At 37.9% G+C, this 18,037-nt stretch overlaps 1 protein-coding gene across 6 annotated transcripts in view; it reads left to right on the top strand.

The window, feature by feature from the left end:
* Positions 1-18,037, top strand: part of RAVER2 (ribonucleoprotein, PTB binding 2) — a 139,826-nt gene that overhangs the window by 99,789 nt on the left and 22,000 nt on the right. The window lies entirely within an intron of this gene.

The raw sequence follows: 18,037 nt of genomic DNA, 5'->3' as shown, positions 1-18,037 counted from the left end.
TACAAGTGACAAAGGCAAGAAATCATCAGAGGTGTGTAAAATCATCTATGAATAATTTATAGTTTTGAAAATTAGAAATAACCTAAAATCCCAATAGTCTGTAGACTGAAGAAAAAAATTGTCATATTTATATCAGGAACTATAATTCATATATTAAAAACCATGTAAAACTATATATAAATGCATGATAAATTTTCATAATCTATTAATCTTTAAAAATTATAAAATATAGTCCTATACAATTTTGTTTTTTTTTATAAGGAACAAAATTTACTTTCATAAACAAGAAGAAGCACAATAAGTTTTTAAAAATTTAGTTGAATGTGTGATTTAAGCTTTGAAAGTTATTTTTCGTGTTTACCTTTTCATTTATTTCAGTTTTGAAACCTATGTTGCTTTTCTAAATAGCAGTTTTGCTTGCTAGATTATTGTGGTTTATTGTACACTTATATCCATGGAAAGAAAGACCTTTCCCACTTACTCACGGAGAAATTCTGTGACAAAGACGCCTCTGTGTTGCGTGCCTTCCTCCACCCTGTGCACTTGCTTAACCAGAGAAACTGTGGAGATGTGGGTCCTGCCTGGATTCAGTGTCTCATGCTTGTTCATAAAGTGAGATTTGTTCTCTCTCCTTGTGTTCTTTCATCCTTATAACCGAAACTTAATTAAATGTTACTAATTGAATAGCTAGTAAAAGATGGTCATTTTCTTAAATTTATTTTTCAGTTGGAGGAAAATTGCTTTACAATACTGTGTTGGTTTCTGCCATATAACAAACAACATGAATCGGCCACAGTTCTACATATATCCCCTCCTTCTAGAGCCTCCCTCCACCCCCCGCCCCATCTCACCCCTTTAAGTCATTAGCGAGCATCAGGCTGGGCTCGCTGTGTTACAAAGCAACTTCTCACCAGCCATCTGTTTTACACATGATAATGGATAGATGTCAATGCTACTTTCTCCATAAATCCTGCTGTCTCCTTCCACAACTGTATCCACAGGTCCATTCTTTACATCTGTCTCCATTCCTTCCCTGCAAATAGATTCATCAGCACCATTTTTCTAGATTCCATATATATGCATTAGTCTATGATACTTGTTTTTCTCTTTATGACTTCACTCTGTATAACAGGCTCTAGGTTAATCTACCTCAGTAGAACTGACTCAAATGCATCTTTTTTATAGCTGAGTAATAGTCCATCATGTATATGTACCACATCTTCTTTATCCATTCATCTGTCAAGGGACGTCTAGGTTGCTTCCATGTCTTGGCTGTTGTAAATAGGGCTGCAGTGAACATTGGAGTACGTGTATCCTTTAGAATTGTGGCCTTTTCGGGGCATATGCCCAGTAGTGGGATCGCTGGGTCATGTGGTAGATTTATGCCTGCGTTTTTGGGTATTCTCCATCCTGTTCTTCATAATGGTTGTGTCAGTTTGCATTCCCACCAACAGTGTAGGAGGATTCCCTTTTCTCCACATCCTCTCCAGCATTTATTGTTCGTAGATTTTTTGATGATGGCCATTCTGACTGGTGTGAGGTGATAGCTCATTGTAGTTTTGATTTGCAATTTTTAATAATAAAAGATGGTCATGTTTTAGGAATTCCCTCTGTTTTCACTGTTTGAATGGAGGAAAAGGTCCAAGGGAAAGAAACCACGGTTTGCTTTTAACATTTACTCTATGCTTTGTAATATAAACATTTGATCTTTTTAATGACCTTGTGATTTCTAAATGACCACTTTCATAATATAAGTGGGAAAGCATAAAAGGGTAAATCATCTTTCAAGTTTATGTGGCTACTAAAGGATTTCTCTGGTTCCAAAATCCTCATTATTTTCATTATACTATGGAAAATCTTATTCGGGCATGGAAGTAGTGTCATATAGAAACTGTTTGACTGTTTGCTTTGTACTGGCAGCTGTGCATAAGGAGGAGGTGACTATGTCGAGATATATGTGGCTATAATAATTTTTATTTCTGGTAAAGCTATCACATTTAAAGAGATGACTATGTCAAGGTATATATGGCTATAATAATCTTGATTTCCAATAAAACTATCACACTTAAAAATTATAATTGGAATTCTAGTATTGGTGAAGTTACTTGTATCAGATTATCCTTCTTGCAGATATTAAAATTGTATCAAATATGAAACAAAAATATTTGAAGGCTCTGAAGAATAACCAAAGCAGGCAGAAACTGAAGGAGAGCTGATCCTTGAAAGAGGAAAAGTGTATTGGATGAGATTTATGTTTCTGTGACTTTTTGCCTAGTACCACCCCACCTTACTGCCAGTATGTACAGAAAGATACAGCCTTACCAGCTTATGGAGTCAGAGAACAGAGTTCAAGACTGTTAGCAAGGCTGGAAAGTAAGGGGAAATCGCAGAAAAATCTCTGTGTAAATTCAGCCCAAATACACTTGAGTGACTCCTGGACTTTGTGTGGGGGAGACTCCAGGGGACCTTGTAGCAAACAACAGATGGAAGGCTAAAGAGCTGTGAAGAGATGTAACTCCTTTCCAGAACAGAGGAGGTGATTTGAAGTTTGAGTTCATAAAAGTTGACTCTTTCTCAGCACAGATGTAAAGAACAGACTTTTGGACTCTGTGGGAGAACACAAGGGTGGGATGATTTGAGAGAATAGCATTGAAACATGTATATTATCATATGTGAAACAGATCGCCAGTCCAGGTTCAATGCATGAGACAGGGTGCTCAGGGCTGGTGCACTGGGATGACCCTGTGAGGGATGGGATGGGGAGGGAGGTGGGTGGGAGGGTCATGATGGGGAACACATGTACATCCATGGCTGATTCATGTCAATGTATGACAGAAACCACTACAATATTATAAAATAATTAACCTCCAATTAAATAAATATAATGTTAAAAAGTTGACTTTCTCAATAAAATTAGCAACCTTCAGAGGAAGATTATATAATCCATAATATCTACAAGTATATCATCCACAATATTTAATAACCAAAAATAATTAGAAAGTTGAAAAAACAAGAAAACATGACCCATGATTAGGGGGATAAGCAATTAATAGAAACTGACCCCAAGATGACCCAGAAGTTAGTGTTAGTAGGAAAGACTAACTTAAAACAACTATAATAAACAGGACTTTGAGAAGGAAATGGCAACCCATTCCAGTATTCTTGCTTGGGAAATCCCATGGATAGAGGAGCCTGGCGGGCTACAGTGCATGGGTCGTCAAAGAGTCAAACATGACTTAGTGACTAACAAAAAGCCACCATCTTATGAGCAAATGCATACCCACATTGGATCCTTATGTTTTGCAAGATTTATCTCTTGAAGAGTGTACAAGTTAATCCTTTTTGAGCTGTTTTTTTTTTTTTTCATTCTTTATCGTGGTGTTTAATAAGGTTTTGTTTTTGCAAAATAAAAACAATAGGACTTAAGAGGAATAGGTAAAAATGAACAGATGGAGAATTTTAGGAAGAAATATAAACTTAAACAATAGAAACTCTAGGACTAAAAAGTACAATATCCACCAAAAAAATGTACACTGTCTAGGCTTAGCAGAAGTTTGGAGGAAGGAAAAAAAAAGGTTCAATTAAGATAAAGACAAATCAAAAGAAATAATTCAGTTTGAAGAACAGAGAGAAAGAGGATGAAAACCAAATCCTCAGGGACCTAAGGGACAATATAAATAAGTGTAAAGGACAATCTAAAATAAGTGTAATTGAGTCCCAGAAGGAGAGAAGAAAGATAATTGGGCATAAAATATTTGAAAAAATAATGCTAAAAAATTTCTCACATTCAGGTTTTAAAAAAATACGGATTTAACAGAGGCAGAGACCTCCCTGCAAAGCAGAATAAGTGAAAACAAAAAATCAGTATTATGTTGGTATATCAGTTAATATACTGAAAACCAAAGTTATAAAGAAATTATCTTGAAAGCAACCAGATAAAAATAATACATTTTAAGACAGTTTCTCAGCTTTGGCTGGCCCTATTGACATTCTGAGCTGGATAATTCTTTGTTTCAGTGGGGCTGTACCGTATGTTGTAGGATGTTTAAGCAGCATCTTTGTCCTCTAACCACTAGATTGCCCCTCATTGATTATAATTCTGATTAAACAACTGATAAATATATGGGTAGGACTTCTCTTGTAGCTCAGTCAGTAAAGAATCTGCCTGCAATGCAAGAGACCTGGGTTTGATTCCTGGGTTGGGAAGATCCCCTGGAGAAGAAAATGGTAACCCACTCCAGTATTCTCAGCTAGACAATACCATGGACAGAGGGGCCTGGCAGTCTGTGGGGTCGCAGCAGTCAGACACGACTCAGTGACTAAACCACCACCAAATATATGAGTAAAGAAAAAAGACTATATACTTTATCTCTATTTAAGTTAATTAAAAACAAAATCGTAACATTGCATGGTGGGGCTTGTATGTAGATATAACGTATTTGACAACAGTCCACAAAGGACAATATGAGAGGTGAATGAAATTGTTTACAGGGTAATTATATTTTACCTGAAGTAGAAAAATATTAACTCTTCAGTAGAGTGTGGTAAGTTAATGAATGTATATTGTAATCTATAGAGCAAACATTTAAAAATTCAAAAAGTATAGCTAAAATGTCAACAGTTGAATTATAATGGAATTCTAAGAACATTTGATTAAGCCAAAAAAAAAAAAAAGTCAGGAAAGGAAAAAAAAACCAGGATGAATAGAAAACAAATAGCTAAGTGGTAAACCTTGAATGAATGATAATAATGGTTAAGTAAAAATTGACTACACGCTCCAATTAAAGTAAAGAGATTGTCAGAACAGGCAAGACTGTATACTCTTTAGTAATTTTATTTGTTTTTATTTTTGGCTGTGCTGGGTCTTCATTGCTGTGTGGGCTCTTCTCTAGTTGCAGCACACAGGCTTCTCACTGAGGTGCCTTCTCTTGTTGCGGACCACAGGAGGCTAGGGCACATGGACTTCAGAAGTTGCAGCACATGGATCGTGGTTCTGGCTCCCTGGATGTAGAGCACAGGCTTGACAGTTGTGGTCCATGGGCTTCGTTGCACCACAGCATGTGGGATCTTCTCAGATCAGGGACTGAACCCATGTCTCCTGCACTGGCAGATGGATTCTTTACCTTTGAGCTGCCAGAGAAACCCAAGACTGTACACTTTTACCACTGCTATTCAACAATATAAACTTGGAGGTTTTAGTCAATGAAACAATTTAAAAAATACGTGAAATAGGAAAGGAAAGAAAAGTAAAAATGTCTTTCTTTGTATATGACATGACTGTTTACATGAAAAATCCCTAAGAAGCTAAAAAGCAACCACTACATAAAATAAGTAAACTTTTCAAAGTCACAAGGTAAAAGGACAGTATGCAAAAATGACCTGTATTTCTGTGTACTAGCAGCAACAATTGGAAAATAAAGTTTTTAAAAAATTTGTTTATAATAGCACCAAACATGAAATATATAATAATAAGTTAAGAGAATATTTGTAAAGTCTGCAATGATAACCAGAGAACAGTGCTGAGAGAAAGTAGAGAAGATGCCTATGAATGGGGTGCCTATACCACATTCATGAGTTGAAAGACTTACTGTTGGTGTGATATCAGTTCTTCCTCCCAAGCTAATCTGTAGATTCAGTATAATCCCAACCAATTTTCCAGCAGCCTTTTTCTAAAATAGAAATTGAAAAACTGATTTTAAAAATTTCTATCAAAATGCAAAGGAATTATTCTACTAAAAACAATCTTAAAAAAAAAATTCGAGGACTTCTACATGATTTCGAGATGTATTATAAAGTCATAGTAATCAAGACAGTATGATGTTGGCATAATGATAGGGACAAGTGGATCCGTAGAATAAGATAGACCCATACTTAAATGGTAAAGTGATTTTGGACAAAAATTTTAAAATAATCCAATAGGTAAAAAATAGAAATAGTGTTAGTACTGCTGACTATCAGTACTGGAAAACATGACTCTTGACTCTTGCCTCATAGTCTAACATTAATTTGCAATGTATCATAGGCCTACATGGAAAATCTAAGCCATAGATAATATCAACCAAAGTTCCTTAATAAGTACCTCCAAACAGTGTCTCGTCCATAAAAGCATCAATAATAATGGAAGAAAGAATAAACTTTTTTAGAACTCTGGATGTTAACTAAAGGCATGAGGCAACTGGGGGAGGATTTATTCAAGAGATATATTTAAATATCGGCAAGAACAGTCTTACCAATATTTTTTATGGTCTCTCAGCCAATCCAATTCCTATTTTCCTATCTCTTTCCAACAGCCCATAATCATAATAAAAACCAGGAAGCTGGTAGCACCAGAGTGGGCATGGAAGGGTTGAAACTCCACAAAGCTTCATTTCCAGAGACCTACTCTTTGACCCACCTGCGGGTTCCCTGGAGGGACCGACCGCACTTGCAAGGTTGTTTTCATTGATTTGACTCAAGTTTGCCCATGTAAAAAGCTTTTCCTCGGAGGAATTTTTTGAAAACATTCAGGGGAAATTTTTTAACTTTGTGGTTGCCTGAGGTGCTAGATAATATTTGGGGCAAGAAATAGGCTAACCAAAAAGCATTAAAGGAACAAAATTGGGGTATTAGATATCCACAGGGCCTTTGGAAAGCTCTGACATACTCCTGGGAATCTTACAAGGCCATGCACACACACAGGATGGTTCATGTACTTGGAAAGAACTCAAGAAGGCCCTCAGCTCTCACTTGTAGAAAGTGAAGGCTAAGGCAGAGTTGTCAGCTACTTGACTGCGTGTTGAAAGCATGGCCCAACACAAACACAGGACAGAGTCCAGGGGACTCATTGGTTGTAGGTGTTAAGTCAATCATTAGTTAAGGGAGTCCTCTTCTTTTACTACTCAGCAAAGGATACACAGTTTACAGAATTATTTCAGAAAAGTCAGTAAAGTAACAACAATAACAAATTTTGAAGGCGAGTGTAAACTGATTTCCAGAGTTGCCACATTATATCCTTTTTTCAGTAGAAAAATCATGAAAAAAGCCAAGGAATGAGGTGTGGCTCATAAACAGGAGAAAAAGCAACTAATGGAAACTGTCTCTAAGGAAGTCCAAAGGTTAGACTTACTAGAAAAAAGACTTAAATCACTTAATGTAAATATGTGCAAGAAATGGAAGAAAACCATATCTAAAGAACTAAAAAAAAGTATGAGAACAGTGTCTCACCAGATAAAAAAAGATAAATATGGCAACAGAACTTATAAAGGACCAAACAAGAATTCTGAATTTGAAGAGTATAATAATTGAAATGAAAAATTCACTAGGGCAAAAGAGCAGGTTTGAGTAGGCAGAAGAAATACCCAACAAGTTTGGAAGACAGGTCAATTGAGATTATCCAGTTTGAAGCATGGAAAGAATAAAGAATGAAGAAAAAGTGAACTATAACAAATGTTGAAGTGAAATCACTTAGTTGTGTCTGACTCTTTGTGACTCCAATACAGTCCATGGAATTCTCTAGGCCAGAATACTGGAGTGGTTAGCCTTTTCCTTTCCTGGAGGATCTTCCCAACCAAGGGATCGAACCCAGATCTCATTCATTGCTGGCAGAATCTTTACCAGCTGAGCCATAAAGGAAGCCCAAGAATATTGGAGTAGGTAGCCTATCCATTCTCCAGTGGATCTTCCTGACCTAGGAATTAAACCGGGATCTCCTGTATTCCAGGCGGATTCTTTACCAACTGAGCTATCAGGGAAAACCAACAAGTGTTGAAGATGGAGAGAAATTAGTTCCCCTATACATTGCTGCGGTGATGGGACTGTAAAATGGTGCAGCTGCATTGAAAAACAGTTTGGCATTTCCTCAAAATGTTAAACACAGAGTTACCATATGATCTAGGGTATATATAATTGAAATCTGTGTCTATATATAAACTTGTATGTACATGAATTTTCGTAACAGCATTATTTATAATACCTAAAATGAGAAATAACCCAATGTCCATCAACTGGTGAATTAATAAGCAAAGAGTAGTATATCTGTACAATGGAGTATTCCACTTGTACTTGGAAACTAACAGGATTATATAGCTGGTATGTCCTTACAATGGGTTATTCACCTATGAAAGGAATGGAGCACTGATCCTTGTCACAACATGGATAAGCCTTGAAAGCATTATACTGCATGAAATAATCCAGATACAGAAAGTCACGTATGTTGCCATCTATACGGAATGTCCAGAATAGGGAAATCATTAGAGCAAGTAAACAGATACTGATTATTAGGGGCCACGAGAAGTGGAAGTTGTGGGGTGTCTTTGTAAAGTGACAGAAATACTCTGGAATTGAATTGTGGTGATGGTTGCACCAAAATCTGGTGACTGCATGAAAATCACTGCAGATGGTGACTGCAGCCATGAAATTAAAAGATGCTTGCTCTTTGGAAGAAACTATGACCGACCTAGAGAGCATATTAAAAAGCAGAGACATTACTTTGCCAACAAAGGTCCATCTGGTCAAAGCTATGGTTTTTCTAGTAGTCATGTATGGATATGAGAATTAAACTATAAAGAAAGCTGAGCACCGAAGAATTGATGCTTTTGAAATGTGATGTTGGAGAAGACTCTTGAGAGTCTCTTGGACTGCACAGAGATCCAATCAGTCAATCCTAAAGGAAATCAATCCTAAATATTCATTGGAAGGACTAATGCTGAAGCTGAAACTCCAATACTTTGGCCACCTGATGGGAAGAACTGATACATTGGAAAAGACCCTGATGCTGGGAAAGATTGAAGGCAGGAGGAGAAGGGGATGACAGAGGATGAGATTGTTGAATGGCATCACCAACTCAGTGGACATGAGTTTGAGTAAGCTCTGGGAGTTGGGATGAACAGGGGAGCCTGGCGTGCTGCAGTCCTTGGGGTCGCAAAGAGTCGGACAAGACTGAGCAACTGAACTGATGGCTGTACAACCTTGTGACTATCAACAAATTGTTGTCATTCAGTCACTAAGTCGTGTCCGACTCTTTGCGACCGCTTAGACTGCAGCACGCCCAGGCTTCCGTGTCCTTCACTGTCCTTCCATATTTACTAGCATATTGAATGCAGCACTTTAACAACATCATCTTTTAGGATTTGAAATAGTTCAGCTGGAATTCCATCACCTCCACTGACTTTGCTCGTAATAATGCTTCCTACGGTCCCCTTAACTTCACTCTCCAGGTTGTCTGGCTCTAGGTGAGTGACCATACCATCATGGTTATATGGGTTATTTAAGGCCATTTTTGCATAGCTCTTATGTGTATTCTGGCCACTTCTTAATATCCTCTGCTTCTGTTAGGTCCTTACTATTTCTGTCTTTTATCTTGCCTATCCTTGCATGAATTATTCCATTGATATCTCCAGTTTTCTTAAAGAGATCTCTAGTCTTTCCCATTCTGTTGTTTTCCCCTTTTTCTTTGCATTGTTCACTTAAGACTTTCTTATCTCTCCTTGCTATTTTCTGGAACTCTGCATTCAGTTGAGTATATCTTTCCCTTTCTCCCTTTCCTTTGGTTCACTTCTTTTCTCAGGTATTTCGAATGCCTCCTCAGACAACCATGTTGCCTTCTTACATTTCTATTTCTTTGGGATGGTTTTGGTCACCGCCTCTTTTACAGTGTCACAAGCCTCCATCCATAGTTCTTCAGCACTCTGTCTACCGGATCTAATCTCTTGAATCAACAAATATTGGACCCTAATTTTAAAACTGAAGCCTTAACTGTACGAAACAGAGGAAAGAATTTCCATTTATTATTTTAGGGATTTTAAAATTATCTGATGATAAATGAATTAAATCAGTTATTCCAGATCTAGTTAATTAGAAAGCAGTTTAAAATGGGCCACCCCTCCCAGTTCTATAGTTAATCATAGTAATTAATGAGTATTACCTCTGAGCTGCAGTTATCCATTTTATCAACAATTACATTTCTTAACTGTTTGAACTGTTGTTGAGAAAATCAGAAATAGATGTAGTTTAAAAATTTGTGTTGCACACTCTCACAGTGATAATAGCATTATAGTCAGCTGTATATTCCTGTTAGTTTGAATGTACCAGTGGAGTTTGAGAAGTCAGGTTCTGAGGTGGAGATAAATAGGTACATCTGTGTCAGACAGTTGAAAGCAGCTAAGAAGCCTTTGAGCTAATTTATTAAATGTTTTTTAAACACCTAAATCTAATATCTAATTATAATCTGTAAAAAATAAGACATTAGTAATACAGGTAACATTTCTCTTAAGCAGCTTTAGTTTGACATAGGCATTAGTTCTAATAACATAAAAAATAACGATTTCATGTCTTTCTAAGTTGTGGTTTTGGGTTCTCTTTGATACTTGCCGTGCTGGTGTGCCCTGAGTTAGGATGGCACCATTTCCTTGTACATTGTACTCTCCTGTTGCCCTTGGTTACGGGGATCTTTCCTGCCAGGAATCTGACCGCCTGTTGTAGGGAATCCACTACAGAACGTATGATGAGATGGTGTGATGAGGAAAGAGGGAACAAAAACAAAAAAATGAGCAAAAAGGCCTGGCGATGTTTTGTCCTTTCACACAGAGCCTAATGCTGCCCCCTAATGGGCAGATAATGCAGAGAATTGACAAAACATGTTTTGTGCATTGTGATAGGTCAGAATTGTGTGACAAAAACTAACAATATGAAGTATTTTTAAAAACCTCAACCACTTTAAACAGAAATTACTGAACCACAGATTATATTAGCCCTAGATAGTAACTTGGCTGCTGCTGCTAAGTCGCTTCAGTCGTGTCCAACTCTGTGCGACCTCGTGGACGGCAGCCCACCAGGCTCCCCCGTCCCTGGGATTCTCCAGGCAAGAACACTGGAGTGGGTTGCCGTTTCCTTCTCCAAGTAACTTGGAAAGTACATTAAAAAATGATTTTTGCTAAAAACTAGAATTAAGGAAAGCAAGTTGTTGAAATGTAAAGTTACTATCATCACTTTAAAATCTTTTTTTTATAAAACAGTCTTTTAAGTGTTTGAAAAAGTCAACAAGAGTATACAGTATGAATAAATCTAAAGAGAGGTTTGAATTGATATTCTATATGTTAATCTAAACTTTTAAGGTATTTTAATGTTGTCTTTTGGTTTTTAAAAATACTATTAAAAATACTATTTAAATATACTTATATCTAAAATATATAATTGTATAATTTGATATACTGAAACTGATTAGGTGATGATCAAATTTTGCTTCATTAAATATAGGTGAATTTAATTCAGACGACCATTATATCTACTACTGTGGGCAAGAATCCCTTAGAAGAAATGGAGAAGTCCTCATAGTCAATAAGAGTCCGAAATGCAGTACTTGGGTGCAAACTCAAAAATGACAGAATGATCTCTGTTGGTTTCCAAGGCAAACCATTCAGTATCATAGTAATCCAAGTCTATGCCCCAGCCACTAATGGCAAAGAAACTGAAGTTGAATGGTTCTGTGAAGACCTACAAGACCTTCTAGAACTAACACCAAAAAAGATATCCTTTCTTCATAGGGGACTGTAATGTAAAAGTAGTAGGTCAAGAGATACCTAGAGTAACAGGCAAGTTTTGCCTTGCAGTACAAAATGAAGCAGGGCAAAGGCTAACAAGTTTTGCCAAGAGAATGCACTGGTCATAGCAAACACTCTTCCAACAACACAAGAGACGACTCTACACATGGACATCACCAGATGGTCAATACTGAAATCAGATTGATTATATGCTTTGCAGTCAAAGATGGAGAAGCTCTATACAGTCAGCAAAAAACAAGATCAGGAGCTGACTGTGGCTCAGATCATGAACTCCTTATTGCAACTTAAATTGAAGAAAGTAGGGAAAACCACTAGGCCATTCAAGTATGACCTGAATCAAATCCCTTATGATTATAAAGTGAAAGTGACAAATAGATTCAAGAGATTAGAGCTGATAGAGTGCCTGAAGAACTATGGATGGAGGTTCGTGACATTATACAGGAGGCAGTGATCAAAACCATCCCCAAGAAGAAATGCAAAAAGTCAAAATGGTTATCTGAGGAGGCATTACAAATAGCTGGGAAAAGAAGAGAAGCAAATAGCAAAGGTGAAAAGGAAAGATACATCCATCTGAATGCAGAGTTCCAAAGAATAGCATACAGAGACAAGAAAGCCTTCCTAAGTGATCAATGCAAAGAAATAGAGAAAAACAATAAAATGGGAAAGACTAGAGATCTCTTCAGTGAAATTAGAGATACCAAGGGAACATTTCATGCAGAGACGGACATAGTCAAGGACAGAAATGGTATGGAACTAACAGAAGCAGAAGATATAAAGAAGCGGTAGCAAGAATACACAGAAGAAATATACAAAAAAGATATTAATGACCTAGATAACCATGATGATGTGATCACTCACCTAGAGCCAGACACCCTGGAGTGCAAAGTCAAGTGGGCCTTAGGAAGTATCACTATGAACAAAGCTAGTGGAGGTGATGGAATTCCAGCTGAACTATTTCAAATCCTAAAAGATGATACTATTAAAGTGCCACACTCAATATGTCAGCAAATGTGGAAAACTCAGCAGTGGCCACAGGACTGGAGAAGGTCAGTTTTCATTCCAGTCCCAAAGAAAGGCAATGCCAAAGAATGCTCAAATTACCGCACAATTGCACTCATCTCACATGCTAGCAAAGTAATGCAAAAAATTCTCCAAGCGAGGCTTCAACAGTACGTGAACTGTGAACTTCTAGATATTCAAGCTAGATTTAGAAAAGGCAGAGGAACTAAAGATCAAATTGCCAACATCTGTTGGATCATTGAGAAAGCAAGGGAATTCCAGAAAAACATCTGCTTCACTGACTACACTAAAGCCTTTGACTGTGTGGTTCACAACAAGCTTGTGGAAAATTTTAAGAGAATGGAATACCAGACCACCTTACGTGTCTCCTGAGAAACCTGTATGCAGGTCAAGAAGCAACAGTTAGAACTGGACATGGATCAAGTACTGGTTCTAAATTGGGAAAGGAGTACAACAAGGCTGTGTATCGTCACTCTGCTTATTTAATATGTATGCAGAGTACATCATGCGAAATGCTGGGGTGAATGAAGCACAAGTTGGAATCAAGATGGCAGGGAGAAATATCAATAACTTCAGATACACAGTTGATACCACCCTTATGGCAGAAAGCGAAGAGGAACTAAAGAGTCTCTTGATGAAAGTGAAAGAGGAGAGTGAAAAAGTTTGCTTAAAACTCAAAAAACTAAGATCATGGCATCTGGTCCCGTCACTTCATGGCAAGTAGATGGGGAAACAGTGACAGACTTTATTTTCTTGGGCTCCAAAATCACTGCAGATGATGACCACAGCCATGAAATAAAAGATGCTTGCTCCTTGGAAGAAAAGCTATGACCAACCCAGCCAGCATATTAAAAAGCAGATAAATTTACTTTACTGACAGAGGTCTGTGCAGTCAAAGCTATGGTTTTTTCAGTAGTCATGTATGGATGTGAGAGTTGGACCATAAATAAAGCTGAGTGCTGAAGAATTGATACTTTTGAACTGTGGTGTTGGAGAAGACTTGAGAGTCCCTTGGACAGCAAGGAGATCAAACCAGACAATACTAAAGGAACTCAGTCGTAAATATTCTTTGGAAAGACTGAAGCTGGAGCTGAAGCTCCAATACTTTGACCACCTGATGGGAGGAACTGATGGAAAGGACCCTGATGCTGGGAAAGATTGAAGGCAAGAGGAGTAGGGGACGGCAAGATGAGATGGTTGGATGGCTTCACCAATTCGATGGACATGAGTTTGAGCAGGCTCCTGGAGTTGGTGATGGACAGGAAAGCCAGCATGCTGCTGTCCATGGGTTCAGAAAGAGCAGGACATGACTGAGCAACTGAACATGTGGAATCTTCTGGACCAAGGATTGAACCTGTGTCTCCTGCATGGGCACGTGGATTCTTCACCTCTGAGGCACCAGGGAAGCCCTGGAGGATCAGTCTTCACATTCACAGTTAAGACTTAACATTACTCATAAAGAAAAGCAGGTAGCTGAGAGGCAAAAAAGTAACATGAAAATTGAACACATCTGTATATATATATACAGGAAAGAAACATTTTATTGTTACTCTCAAGAGTCCCTTGGACAGCAAGGAGATCAAACCAGTCAATCCTAGAAGAAACCTGAATATTCATTGGAAGGACTGATGCTGAAGCTCCAATACTTTGGCCACCTCATGCAAAGAGCCGACTCATTGGAAAAGACTCTGATGCTGGGAAAGATTGGAGGAGGAGGAGAAGGGGACAACAGAGGATGAGATGGTTGAATGGCATCACTGAGTCAATGGACATGAGTTTGAGCAAGCTCCAGAAGTTGATGATGGAGAGGGATGCCTGGCGTGCAGCAGTCCATGAGGTCACAAAGAGTCGGACACGACTGAGTGAGTCAACAGCAACAGTGTCACAGAATGAAGCATGTTGGTTTTAAAACATTTTTTAACAACTAAGAAAAGAATTACATTGTTTAAATAAAACTTTAGAAGTGAACTACATTAAATGCAGAGAAGATAATCCAATTCTTATTTCTTTAGTTATGAAGTCTAAAAGCTGGACTGGAAACTCTAAGAAGGGTTATTATTGGTTTGACTCAGACCTTAGGGTGAACTAGTGCGATTGGTCATTTCAGGTTTTCCATCCCATCTAACTCCATTCAAGAGTCAAGACCTAGAAAAGATAAAGTGGGGTAAAGGAGAAGGTGACACTGAGGAGTCCTACATAGAGGCAGAATTTTCTGAAATCCAGTTTGATTTTTGTATTTTGGAAATTATGTGCTAAATAGTTACATTTATTTAAGGAGAGCATTAATGGTAAAGAAGTATCTTTGATTCCGACTGTAATAGATGAGCCTAATCAAAATCACACTCAGCATTAATGTATCCCAAAGGAATCTCCCTGAGGAATATTCAAGATTCCAGTTTCTCAAATTCTTTTGAGTACTTTTAAAATAAGCCTTTAGTTCAGTGATTGAAATGAGCTTAAAAATTGAGCTTAATATACATTGTAAGTATCAAACTTTGGCTGTCACATGGAAATAAAACGTTAGTCTATATTTACATGAAGATAAAGAGATTTAATAAGAGGAAGAAAATGAGATTTCTTTTTTAATCCAAAAATAATAACTGCATAGTTACAGAATGGGTTTCATAGTAAATGTGTGCAAACTTCGGATTTTTAAAAATAAGGCAGATTAGAACAATGGTGAGAATAGTGAAGTGAGAAAAACTGAGTTGGATTCATGGCGCTAACACTGCACAGTATGAGTAGTGAGTATTGTCGCACAGTTAGGTTCAACTTTTTGTGACCCCTTGGACTCCTCTGCCCATGGAATTCTGCAGGCAAGGATAGTGGAGTGGGTAGCAGTTCCCTTCTCCATGGGATCTTCCTGACCCAGGGATTGAACCTGGGTCTCCTGCCTTGCAGACAAATTCTTTACCATTTGAAGCACTTGGGAAGTCTTATGATTTTAGTCAAGTCACATCAGTTTTCTGAGATTTTGTTTTCTCATCTCTTCAATGGAGATAATAATTTCTTCCTTGTTTATTGCACCGGTCAGTGATACAGTGTAGGACATCATCAAATTACATGTTATCAATTCATACCTTTCCAGATGTTCTATGGTTTGGCTGTTTTGTTGATCTGATTTCTGCCTGAATACTAGACATGCAGAACTAGAATTATAGAGCTTCTCTCAATGTCTTTCTTTATTCTCTTCGAAGCATAAATGCCTGTTGAAATTGTTTTCTTCAGGTTTTCAAAGTATCCCACTTTGTTCTTTGTCATCTATAAATTCCTTTGTAAATGCTAACCAAAAATTTGAATCACATGTGATCTGTGTTTGCCCACATGCATATATCTAAAAGCATGGACAAGTTCAGTGGCCTCCCGGAGAGACCTTCTAATGCCTGTCTCCTTCATTGCCACATTTTTTTTTTTTATGAAGCTGCTTACTAACCTACAAATTCTAAGATCAAACATGTCATTCTGTGTTTGTGATTAATCAGGTATTAGCCTAGTGTTTCAGCCTGCCCGTGACTGGGCCAGCTTGCCTTTCCAACCTCATTTGCCGCTGCGGTCTTCCGTGGACCAGCCACTGGTGTGTGAATTCGTGCATCTGCCTTGTCAGGTATCTCCTTTCTCCTAAAGTGGCCATCCTGTGTCTCTTCCTCATATCTGACCTCACCTCCAAATCTTAACTCAGAGGCCATCTCATCCTGAAACCTTTTCCCTTATTGCTCAACACCCCTACTCCCATTTTCCCCTCTCTGAAGAAGCTTTAGCGCTTCACCCCTGTTTATCTTTTGTATGGTGGCATTGTCCTTTCAGAGTTGTTTCGTGCTTTTCCTTTTATGTGTATACACACACACACACACACACACACACATATAATATTGTATTATTCTTATTTTTTTATTTGGCTGTGCTGGGTCTTAGTTGCAGGATATGGGTGGGATCTTTGATCTTTGTTGTTGCATGTGGGATCTTTAGTGTGGCTTTCAAACTCTTTATTTGCTACATGTCAGATCTAGTTCCCTGCCCAGGGCCTGAATCCAGGCCCCCTGCGTTGGGAGTGTGGAGTCTTAGCCACTGCACCACCGGGGACGTCCTTGTTTTGTGCTTTCCTTACTTCCCCTCCTAGGGTATGAGCTCTTGGAGGTTTCATTCATCTCAGTAACCCCATAAGAGAGCCCAGTGCTCTCAACATTTAGTCCTTGAAGGAATAGATGTTTATATCCTGCAACTATGAAATAGAAAGAAAAGCAGATGCTTGCTTGGTTTTATTTTCTCCTTTTTGATGTTTCTTTGATACCAGTATGTTTCTCCCAGAACACTGAACTTTGTTTCAAAAATATTAATCAACAACAACAAAAATCTTAACTATCATCATTTCCTATTTAATTCATCAGTTCTTACATTAGAAGATTGATATCTTTGATAGAGAGTATTAGAAGGATTATCTTTCTTCCCTTATCATATGGGCTACCATAACATTTATTTTCATTTCCTTTCTTACTTACAGTTTCCCATGTTGCCTGGTGAAATTTTTGCTGAGCTCATGCATCCCAGTAGGTTCTTTCTGTGAATGGTATAGCACAATTAGGAAATCCTTTGAATGAAAGTATCTAATAGATTTCCTAACTGGTTTTTGAGAATGAAGATGGTATAGAAAGAGAGGAACACTCAGGTTGCTGTTATGCTTTATACTCGGACATGACACATGGATTACTAACTGCAGGAAGAATCAGGGAAGGGAACTGAGAGTGTGAGATTTCCAGACCTCAGGACGAGGTATTTGTTGTTTCTCTCCGTTTTATCTTTGAAAATTGAGTCAGTTGAGTTAAACAGCAGATAGCTTTTCAAAATTAAACTAGATGGACTGATCATTTATTAGAGGAAGAAGACTAATGAGAAAAAAAGAGTTCATTATACTGAAGCTAAGGGTGTGACAACATTAGTGGCTATGGTCCAAAACGCAGAAAGATCACTAGACCAACCAAGGGATGAAAATAGAGAAGACAGCTGAAGAGAATGATGAAGAGGCATGATAGTGGAGAGAGAGGGCTCGGAGGGAGGGACTCCAGCTAAGTAGGTAAGCAGGCAGTTTTGTTGCTGGCAGCCCTTATTGAGGTGGAATAGATTTTTTTTTGTTGAGGTGCAGTTGATGTATAACAGTAGTTTCATTTGACAACATACTGGTTTGACTTTTGTATATTTTGTGAAATAATTACCACAGTAAGTCTAGTTAACATCCATCACTGCAGTTATTTTTTTTCTCTTGTGATGAGAATTTTTAAGAGTAATTAACTCTTAGCAACTTTCAAATATACAATGAAGTATTATTAATTATAGTCACCTTGCTGTACATTATATTCCCAGGTCTTGTTTATTTTGTAACTGGAAGTTTGTATATTTTGACCACTCTCCCCCATTTTGTCAATCCCCACCTCTGGCAACGACCGATCTGTCCTCTGTATCCATAAGTTAGGGTCAGTCTCTTTTGT

This window comes from Cervus elaphus, chromosome 20 (assembly GCF_910594005.1).
Source record: "Cervus elaphus chromosome 20, mCerEla1.1, whole genome shotgun sequence".
NCBI lineage: Eukaryota > Metazoa > Chordata > Mammalia > Artiodactyla > Cervidae > Cervus > Cervus elaphus.
The sequence above is the reverse complement of the archived record's forward strand: the minus strand, read 5'-3'. Positions and strand labels throughout refer to the sequence as shown.